Below are 10,268 nucleotides of genomic sequence, written 5' to 3' on the forward strand. Positions count from 1 at the left end.
GCAAGAGGACTGTATTTTAACATTCTATTTATAAAATGAATTAATCGCTTTTCCAACTCAGCTAGAGCACCCAAGTGACGTAACATACAATGAAACATTAAAACAATCATCTGATACAGTAATTTAAAAAACCAGCCACACAAACATAAAGGTATCATAAGTACGGTTGCCAATCCCCAGGTGGGGGCAGGGGATCCCCCGGTTTGGAGGCCCTCCCCCCGCTTCAGGGTCATCAGAAAGCAGGGGGAAGGGAGGGATATGTCTGCTGGGAACTCTATTATTCCCTATAAAGATTTATTCCCATAGAAAATCATGGAGAATTGATCCGCGGGTATCTGGGGCTCTGGAGGGGCTGTTTTTTGAAGTAGAGGCACCAAATTTTCAGTACAGCATCTAGTGCCTCTCCCCAAAAATACCCCCCAAGCTTCAAAACGATTGGACCAGGGGGTCCAATTCTATGAGCCCCAAAAGAAGGTGCCCCTATCCATTATTTCCTATGGAAGGAAGGTATTGAAAAGGTGTGACGTCCCTTTAAATGTGATGGCCAGAACTCCCTTTGGAATTCAATTATGCTTGTCACAGCCTTGATCTTGGCTCCACCCCAATGTCTCCTGGCTCCTCCCCCAAAGTCCCCAGATATGTCTTAAATTGGACTTGGCAACCCTAATCAGAAGGCAACAGAGCATCAACTAATACCCCTAAATGTAGACTACCTAGCTAATACCAGGAAATGTCTTCTAAAACAAAAAGCTTAAGTGATGCCTGATATTATACATATGGCAGGAAACAGGTGACTCTTCCATGGAAACAAATTCCACTGAGAAGTGTAACAAGGAAATCAGGTGAAATCAGCCCCCTCAAAATTAATTATAAAATAATTTAGATCAGCATTTCCCGAACTGGATGTTGCCAGAACACCATGTTTGATGCGTTCACCAGAGAGGCTTCGTGCAGTACTCCACGCCCCCTTCATTGCTACCTCTATAAATGCAGTGACATCATCTTGAAGAAGAAAAATATATCCAGAGACATTAAGGACCAGGAAAAAAACAAATATTTTGTGGGGACTGCCCCCCCCATTTTCCCTGAGGACCCCCCCCCCTTTATGAAGCACTGGAACAAAATTCCTATAATTTGTTTTTTTCTTTTTGAGAAAACTCTTCTCCTTAAAAGCATTTAACTCATTCCAAATGCTGACCAGTTTGTAAAATCCACACTACAGAACTAAGTGATAAAGTAGAAGAAGCAATGCTCAAAACCCACATAGCAATCAGTATAAATAAATTCAGGTGCAGAATGAAAACAAAAACCATAGAATGGAGAGATAATACCTCCAGTACCAAATATATGTGCCCAGATAGACAGAAGAATTTCCCTGTGAAGGGAGTTCCATTGTCTTGGCTCTACTGATGAGAAAGAGTTGTTCTACACCCCTGCCCCATATCTACTCCTCTTGGGATTGTGGAACACTGAACAGGTCCCCTGAGGAAGATCTAAAAGAACAATTAGGTTCATATGGGAAGAGAAAGCACTTGATGCACCCGGAACCCAGACAATTTACATCTTTAAACACCAGCAGTTTGCATTGACTTTAGAAACCAACTGGGAGCCAAAAAATAGGCATTTGCGAAAGCAGCAGTGTTTCCCATAAGGCCACATCTGGATAACATTCTGGAGTTAACCTATGTAACAACTGCATTTCCAAAACTCTTTTCAAAAGCAGCCCTGCATAGAACACACTATAGTGGCCCAAATTAAAAAGCTCGCAGTAAAGGTTTCACCGTTCCTATTTAAACTGTTTTCACCTTGAAGCCTAAGAAGATTCTCAAGGCAGCTTCCAAACATACAAAGAACAGTGTTAACAAAAATTATATTAACCAAAGTCAACAATTAATAACGAAACAGTCATAAAAATCAATCAACAGTAAACCCAACAGACTGAAATCTGCATAAAAACCACCATTATGTTGGTGTAAAATGATTGTCTCTCTTTCCAGAGCTGCATTTTGCCTTGCGCAACAGACCACAGAACTTGCCTGTGTGTTTTCCATCCATAAACTGACATCCATAACCTCTCTACGTCAAATGGATGTCATTCAAATTACAAGTAGGACTGCAAAGTTGATTTCTACTAGCTATTTCTAAATTGTTACTGGAATAAGGATTAAACATCTCACATTCTTAGCTGCCAGCACCAGGTTTCCAGGCAGCAGGCAACTAGGGATTGTTTCCAGGCTTTACTGCAACCTCCAACTGAAAATAATGGAAATAACAAGAAATGCAACGAATGTTTTAAAATGTGACTGGTAAAAGAAGAAGAAACTCAACACTGAACTGTCAAACTACCTATACAAAACCGAGGGGAAAAAGGACTAGCAATCTCATACAAAGGAAAGTCTGATTCATCTTACAATAGATTCAGATGGGTAGCAGTGTTGGTCTGAAGCAATAGAACAAAGTTTGACTCCAGTGGCTCCTTTAAAACCAACAAAGTTTAATTCAGGGTATAAGCTTTTGTGTGCAGGAAAGCTTATACCCACAATTGAATTTTGTTGGTCTTAAAGTTGACTCAAACGTTGTTCTAACCTTTGAGCCATTATCTACAAGGTTCAATCTGAACATCAAAAACAAATCTCAATTTACAACAGGAACAAATCTGGTTAACTGCAAGGCTCTTGTGCTCTGCTGCCCCTTCTCATGCACCAACCTGAGATTTAAGGCTTCTACCTCATTCTACTTGCCTTCACTAAAAGATGTGTATATCTATCATATTAATTAAGAATTAAACTGGGGTTGAGCACCCCAATTACTGAGACAGCAACAAACCTCAGTTAGTGAAGATACCCACATTCAGATGCCATCAGTAAATGGAGTTAAAACTAAAAACTTCTGCTTTCAATCTCAGCTCGCTGTGCAAGTATGGCAATTGGTTAGGTTCCTGCCAATCATTAAATATCTGAGAGGCATTTGTTGTGCCTGAATTGAGCATTATGCGAAAAAAAAACACAACCAACAAACCCCCCCCCCAAATTATCTGGCATGAAATTTAACTGATTAAACTGCAATTTATACTGCAATAAGCAGCTGCATGCTAGGTTTTCCTTACCAATACCATTTTCACATCAAGTCAGTTAACAGTGCAAAGAGATTTGCAGAAGTATAAGAAACAGCCTCAAGCAAAAGGAGCTTTGGGGACTCTTGGGAAATGGGAAGTCCCATTTCCCCACTCCTCCCCTCCCTGCTAGCTTTAGACTCCCCAATCTCCATTACGAGTAGCTCTAGCAGCCCCTCTCCTTTGGCCCCATCTCACTTTCACTGGCTCCCCCCAAAAACCAGCACCTCTGGCTCCTTCTGTTGGCCAACTCCACAGCTATCCAGGCCAAAGCCAATGTTCCAGTCAAAGCAACCCAACATGATGTCTGAGCTCCAGCAGTTCATTGTTAATGTTGCTTGTACATGAACTATTGGGATGGTTTTATCTCAAACTCATAGTATTTTTGTAAAACATTTTTTTCTGCAGACCTGGCCAGCACTGGCTATTAGATATAGTTATACCAAACAAGGGCATACTATTTGCAGGCTGACTGGCTGATATTCTGACATAGTTAAAAGAGATTCCCCTGTACCCCCTTGCCCTGATTTGGATGGCCTGGGCTAGCCTGATCCCATTAGATCTTGGAAACTAAGCATGGTTGATCTTTGTACTGTTTGGATGGAAGACCAAGGGAGTCCAGGGTTGCTACACAGAAGCAGGCAGTGGCAAACCACCTCTGAAAATCTTGAAAACTTCATGGGCTAGCTATAAATTGAATGCAATTAGACAGCATTTTGCACCACCACCACCACCACCTACACCCTCCACACAGGACACTGCAGTGTCCACATGATACTGGATCCTCCTGTTACTTAATAGATGTCCTAAAGGAAGGGAAGACAGGCATTTCATAGGGTCCTATAATCTCCAAGGGACTGTGCTTAATAAACTGCCAAAATAGCCCTAAGCTCAACACATTGCCAGAGCACCATCCTGACTATTCCTTCTGCACGGAGGAAAAATTTCCCAAACAGGAAAAAAAATCCAGGAAAAAAAAATTCTGATGCTGTATTTTTATGTGGAGAAATGTCTGTCCCACTTATGCAAATATAACCTATAGTTGTCAGGTCTGTTGTGCTGCAAATCACAATGTGATATATGAAGCATGGGCAAGCCCCAGTGTTTATTCAAGCTCCAGGCTTGCATGTTGGCAGTATACTCAACTTTGTTAGCAAACATTTAAACATTTAAATTTTCTTGAGAAGTACATCCCCATAGCTAGCCACTTCACAGCTCAGACCTTCAAACCCATTCTGCTCCTCATGGCAGAGTGAATGGTTATGCTGGAATGGAAGAAGTATTCTGACTAGAACAACCATTACCGTACATCTGTGCAAATCTGGGGATTCTGGGAGTTCCATTTTTTTTTCAGTGCTCAAGCTGCAAGATCACTGAGAAATGGTGTCTACACCATCTAATGTACACAGAAAGGCTTGTGTTAACACGAATGAGAGAATAAATTATGTCTGCTTCTACAATAAGCTCTTCAAGAATGTAATAAAGACTTCAGTGTGCATTCCTCACACAAGAATGCAAAACTTTTCATTTAAAGTCTGGTTTGCAGAAGAGATAACAGCTGAAAGCTACCAACATGACCTTGGCAAACTTAATCACAACTTGACTTATGCTACATGCCAGAAAGCAGGTGAAAGGGAAGAAGTGTATAAAGCTTGTTTCTGCAGCAGGTTTACATGCAATGATAAAGAATGTTCCTTTTGGAAGCCTCCAATGTCACTTTGATGGAATGGAGTTGTATTCTACTCACTGCCCCAGAACTGATCTAAACACAATTCTCAGACATAATTCTTCCTGTGGAATTTGATTTATAAACCCATTTTCTCCAAAAAGCTCAAGGTAATAATAATAACAAAAGGACAGAATATGGTGCTGCTTCGCCAAAGACTTGACAAGCACCCACATGATAATGTGATTATGTCTGCAGGGAAAGGGGGTAGGACAGATCTATAGACAGGATTGTGAACAATGTTCCCTCTAAGCTGTAGAGTCTTGTGAGCAAAAATTCTACTTTGTGAGCTACTGGTATTAAAGCTGTGAGCTACTGGCATCAAAGTTCTGAGCTACTGCAGAAATTATTGTGCTCTGGGACCATTTTTCCTGAGCTAAGTCAAACGTGTGTGAGCTGGAGGCTAAAAATCTGTGCGCTAGCTCATGCTAACTCAGCTTAGAGGGAACACTGATTGTGAAGTACTCTGGTTTAGCTTTTGTGAGAAGAAATCAGCTGATAAAGTGTCTGTATGGGGAAAAAAACCTCAGATAAGGAAAAAAGGGATGGGCAATGACCAGAAAGTATTCTGTCAACAGCAATCATGCAAAACCCAGCACCTATTTCATGACATTAATTGTTATAAAGCACATAAACACACACACCAAGAACAAACAGCAGCAGACCCCTAGGATGCAACACAAACTGCACTATCCTGCTCACATGGATATCAATGTTATACCACTTCTTAAAATTGCCTCCTGAAGAAATCGTGTGGAAGTCTCATTAGAAGCCTATGGGATTTACTGTCCACTTATCTGCCCCCAATCCATAGCACCACAGAAGTATACAAGATGATTCAATGATTTCAAGCCAAGATTGTGTATTAAGTGATGCATGAGATTGTGTTTGTGCGTGTGGAGCAACAGAAAAACTTCAAGACTTGACCTATGTTACAGATGCTTCATGCAGCTCTGAGTACAGAATGAAATAACTACTAATGAAATAAATTTCTTGGGCAAAAGGCAGAATATAAATATGATTAAGAAAACAATGTATTACTGTGTTTCTGTGCATGAGCTCACTCCCCGCTCCAAACAGGATTTCACTAGTCTTTGTACTGGGACAGAGATGATTCACATGTACACTTATTTCTGTTCTGGATGGCACATACTGGATCAAGGTAACATTTAGTATCATGGTACATGTTCGCAAAAGGCCATGTAGCTATAGTTTAAGGAGCAAAGAGCCACATGCGAGTTTACAGTCCTGAAATATCTTTTTTTTTTCCCTGAGCCAAAAGACATCACAGAGCTTTCACCTTTGGTTTCTTACATGTTGATGTACACCACCTCCACCCATTTGCAGAACAGAGGATGATCTAAAATTACAAGAGCGCTCAGGTAACTGTTCTGAGCATGGCAACAGTGACATTTTATTTTGATTACGTTGTACGAAAAGATGAAGATTAAAGTATCTGACTAAAATGAATGTAGATGTAAGACAGTTACAGGTGTTGATAAAACTGCGTAACCCACATGAAACAAATGTTGCTTTGCTTTTTTGCAAACTGTCTGAACCACAAAACCAGCAATTTTTGCAGCAAGATAAGGACCTTCCTTTGACAAATGTGCCTACATCACCCAGGGTAGTGCTACAATTATGGGCCCTGTGAGATGTTACTGTTTCAAACCACTTCAGCATTATACTTTGGGAAAAACCAAAGGTGTTCATGGTTTCACAAAAATGCTATGTTTTTACAAACAAAAACCAAACCAGCTGTAAACTTAATACTACCAGTAGCACTGTGATGTAGAAAAACAGAGTGCTGGGCTTAGAGCAGGCAGATCTAGGGTTCAATTCCCCACAGAGCTATGAAGCCAATTCGGTGTCATTGACCCAGCCACCATTCTAACTGCGTTCAACCTAACAACCTATTTAGGGTTACTACAAGAATCAAATGAGATAAACACAACTCACTTCTCACAATTCAGAGTTTGGTGGGATTATAAACCTGAAAAATATGGGACAGGATTACTTATTGGGATGGAATTATTTGGTGGGATGGTCGAAACAGCTGGCTGAGACTGATTCCTACTAAAATGTTGGTTCTGGGAGGCAGGTCAGGGATGCCGATTTCCGGCCCTTTATGGTGTGCCCTTAAGGCCGGCACCTACTGTCAAGAGACTGGGTGTGATCCTGGATGCTTCCCTATCTATGGAGGTCCAGGCCACAAATGCTGCCAAAACAGCAATTTAACACCTGTGCCAGGTCAGACAACTGGCCCCCTACCTGTCCCGCCCTGATCTAGCCACAGTAATCCATGGAACAGTCACTTCCAGACGGGATTACTGTAATTTGCTCTACGTAGGACTACCCCTGAAATTGACCCAGAAACTCCAACCAGCACAGGCAGTGTATGGATCCTCACCTGCAAACAGCATGCATTCAACCTGTGTTAGGTGAGCTGCATTGGTTGCTGGTGGAATACCAGATCTCAAAGTCTTGGCATTGACCTTTAAGGCCCTGAATGGTCTGAGACCCACATCTTTCCTGGCATACCGTCTTTCCTGGCATACCCCCAGAAAATCATTACGCTTGGTGAAACTGGTGGTCGCCAGCTCGAAACACATCTGGCCATCCTCTACCACAGGGGTGGCCAAACTGCAGCTCCGGAGCCACACGTGGCTCTTTCACACATATTGTGTGACTCTCGAAGACCCCACTGTCCCATTGGCTGGCTTGGAGAAGTCATTTCTCCCTTTAAATCACTTCCCCAAGCCAAGCCAGCCAACAGCTTGGAGAATGCATTTAAAGTTACTTTCTTTCCACTTCTCCCTCCCCTATCTTCCTTCCTTCCTGCAGCTCTCAAACACATGATGTTCATGTCTTGTGGCTCTCAAACAACTGATGTTTATTCTATATTATGTTAATCAAGTTTGGCTACCCCTGCTCTACCAGAACCAGGGTGCCCTCTGTCCTGGCTCCACCCTGGTGGAACAATCTGCCAAGTACCATCCGTGCCCTGAGGGGCCTGTTGCAGTTCTGCAGACTGCAGGGTTTGTAAGGCATAGATATTCCTCCATATTTGGTTGAGGACAACATTTCCATCCACTGGCATCCTTACTCCCTGCCTTTCCTGTGAGGCAGTGACACAACTGGTTATTTTTAGCATGTTTTTGGAGGATGGTTGTTTTACTGTGTTTTTAACTGTCTAAATTTATGTATTTTTGGTTATGCCTTATATCATACATCACCCTGAGCCCTGTTTTTACAGTGGAGGGATGATAATAATAATATAAACAGATATTAATTGATGCATGCATTACAGCAGGATCACCACTGCTGCCCAATAGTCAAGTCCAATTGTCTGAAGAGTTAACTTTCTGCAAGAGTTTGATAATGCATTCCAAGAAATTCAGAGACCACTATATTTTAATAATAGTACTAGTGAGAACAGAACTAATAATAGTATTAGTGAAGTATTAGTGGTGCAGTGTAGTAAATTAGGTATGGGCATGTGAGATTAATGCATGCAGCTGAAATTCAAATCTCTGCTGAAACAAATCACTATCACTCAGCCTAGTTTACATCACAAGGTGGTTGTGAACCATAGCATGCTGCTCTAAAGATACAAACCTAATAAAACTGATATTTATCTGGCACTTCTCTTAAGCACTTGCAGAGCTTCACAGACTATCATCACAACAGCCCAAAATGGCAGGGCCCTCCTCCAATTAACTGTGGAGGAGGACTGACAGAATAGCCTATCTAGAGTCCTCCCACCGCCAGTGTTTCCTCTAAGCTGAGCTAGTGCGAGCTAGCTCACAGATTTATGGCCTCTGGCTCACACATTTTTGTCTTAGCTCAGGAAAAATAGCCCCAGAGCAAACTAATTTGTGCAGTAGCTCACAACTTTGATGCCAGTAGCTCATGAAGTAGAATTTTTGCTCACAAGACTCCATGGCTTAGAGGGAACACCCCCAATAAGTTCATGACTCAGCTGAGACATTAACCAGGAACTTACCAAGTTCCAACGCTATGTGTTTCACCAGCTTTTGGATTTTCATTAAACAGAAAAAATGATTCTAACACACCAAAACAATGCAATTTACACACCCATAGGATAAATTAAAAATAGCTTGGACCAATGACATGCATTCCAAAGGTTTTTTAAGTCTTGGACTGATAAGGTGAAATACCAGATTCAAAGATCATACTCTGCTTTTTTCAGCAAGCACAAGATGCCTTGCATTATCACTTGGATCCAATGAAATATAATGACTTTTCCATTTTTAAGTCCCTCCTCCTTTCTCACTCCTGTTATAAATTGAGGCAGGTATCACTCAAGACTGCTTGGAAAGCACAAGAGCTGTGAAATATTTATAATCACTTGAGTTTCTTTCACCAGGCAACTGATGCGATGTGTATAGATAGGTATGGCCTCCATTTGTTTTAGATTACAAAACTTGCCACCCCCGCATATGCTTGAGTATTATCAGCAGAAAATGCCTGACCAAAGGATATACTGTCAGCAATTTTTGAAACGTTCCAAAAAATGGACCAGGAAAACACTGGCATGAAACTCAAAGGGACATATCATTAAAGGTTCTAAGTGCAAAGCTGAAAAATATAAACCTTCTCCTCCCCCTAAAAAAAATAAAAAAACTGAAAAAGCTGAGAAACAGAAATGCCTGCAAACAGGAAAAACTGAAAACTATGAGCTAAGTACACCTGCCAGCCTTGCGCCCCCAGCCAACTGGCACGATTTCAGAAATGCACACTACTTACCATATGCTGGGGATGGGGTTTTGTAAGAAATAGTCTTGCTCCAGAAACAAGGATTCCCATCAAATGACCCCCCCCCCAACCTGAATAACTGAGTACAGGCAAAGTCTAAGGACAGCAATTCTCGGCAGGTACCAACTAAAGAACAGTCACGACAGAATCCTCGCCTTGACTAATGACGATCTCCACACACACACAAACAGACACACACACACTAAAGCAAGGAAGCAGGAAAGAGTAAAATACTGTCTATCTAGAGCCGCTGCTCACTGTACTTACCTTTTCACCACAAGAAAAACCGGGGGGGGGGGGAGGTGTTGTGTATCTAGTGGCTATACACTCACTCCAGTCAAAGGGAAATAGCTAGAAGGCTACGTGGCATTCAGATACAGCAGCATCGGGGGAAGGGGGTGGGGAAGAGAGTTGAGAAGGAAAGACATCACCTCCTCTAGCCCCTTAACCAATAATTAGCAGGAACCGTAATCAGAAAAAAAAAACCCAATATTCTTCCTAAAGTTAATCTTATCCAAAACAAACAGCAACATCAATTCTGCACCAACTGCCTTGCAAAAGGCTTGATGGTTTAAATGGGGGGGGGGGGGAGAGATGCAGTTGGGGTTTCATTGCTTGATCCATTAAAACAGGATTTGGGGTACCAAGGCA

At 41.8% G+C, this 10,268-nt stretch overlaps 1 protein-coding gene across 1 annotated transcript in view; it reads right to left on the minus strand.

Annotated features, from left to right (window-relative positions):
* Positions 1–9,902, minus strand: part of LOC132579566 (fibronectin type-III domain-containing protein 3A-like) — a 115,672-nt gene extending 105,770 nt beyond the window's left edge. Inside the window, exon 1 of the mRNA XM_060250021.1 lies at positions 9,885–9,902. The gene's annotated coding sequence lies outside the window, so the exon portion shown is untranslated. The remainder of the gene's footprint in view (positions 1–9,884) is intronic.
* Between the last annotated feature and the right edge of the window lie 366 nt (positions 9,903–10,268).

This window comes from Heteronotia binoei, chromosome 11 (genome assembly GCF_032191835.1).
Source record: "Heteronotia binoei isolate CCM8104 ecotype False Entrance Well chromosome 11, APGP_CSIRO_Hbin_v1, whole genome shotgun sequence".
In the NCBI taxonomy this organism is placed as follows: domain Eukaryota; kingdom Metazoa; phylum Chordata; class Lepidosauria; order Squamata; family Gekkonidae; genus Heteronotia; species Heteronotia binoei.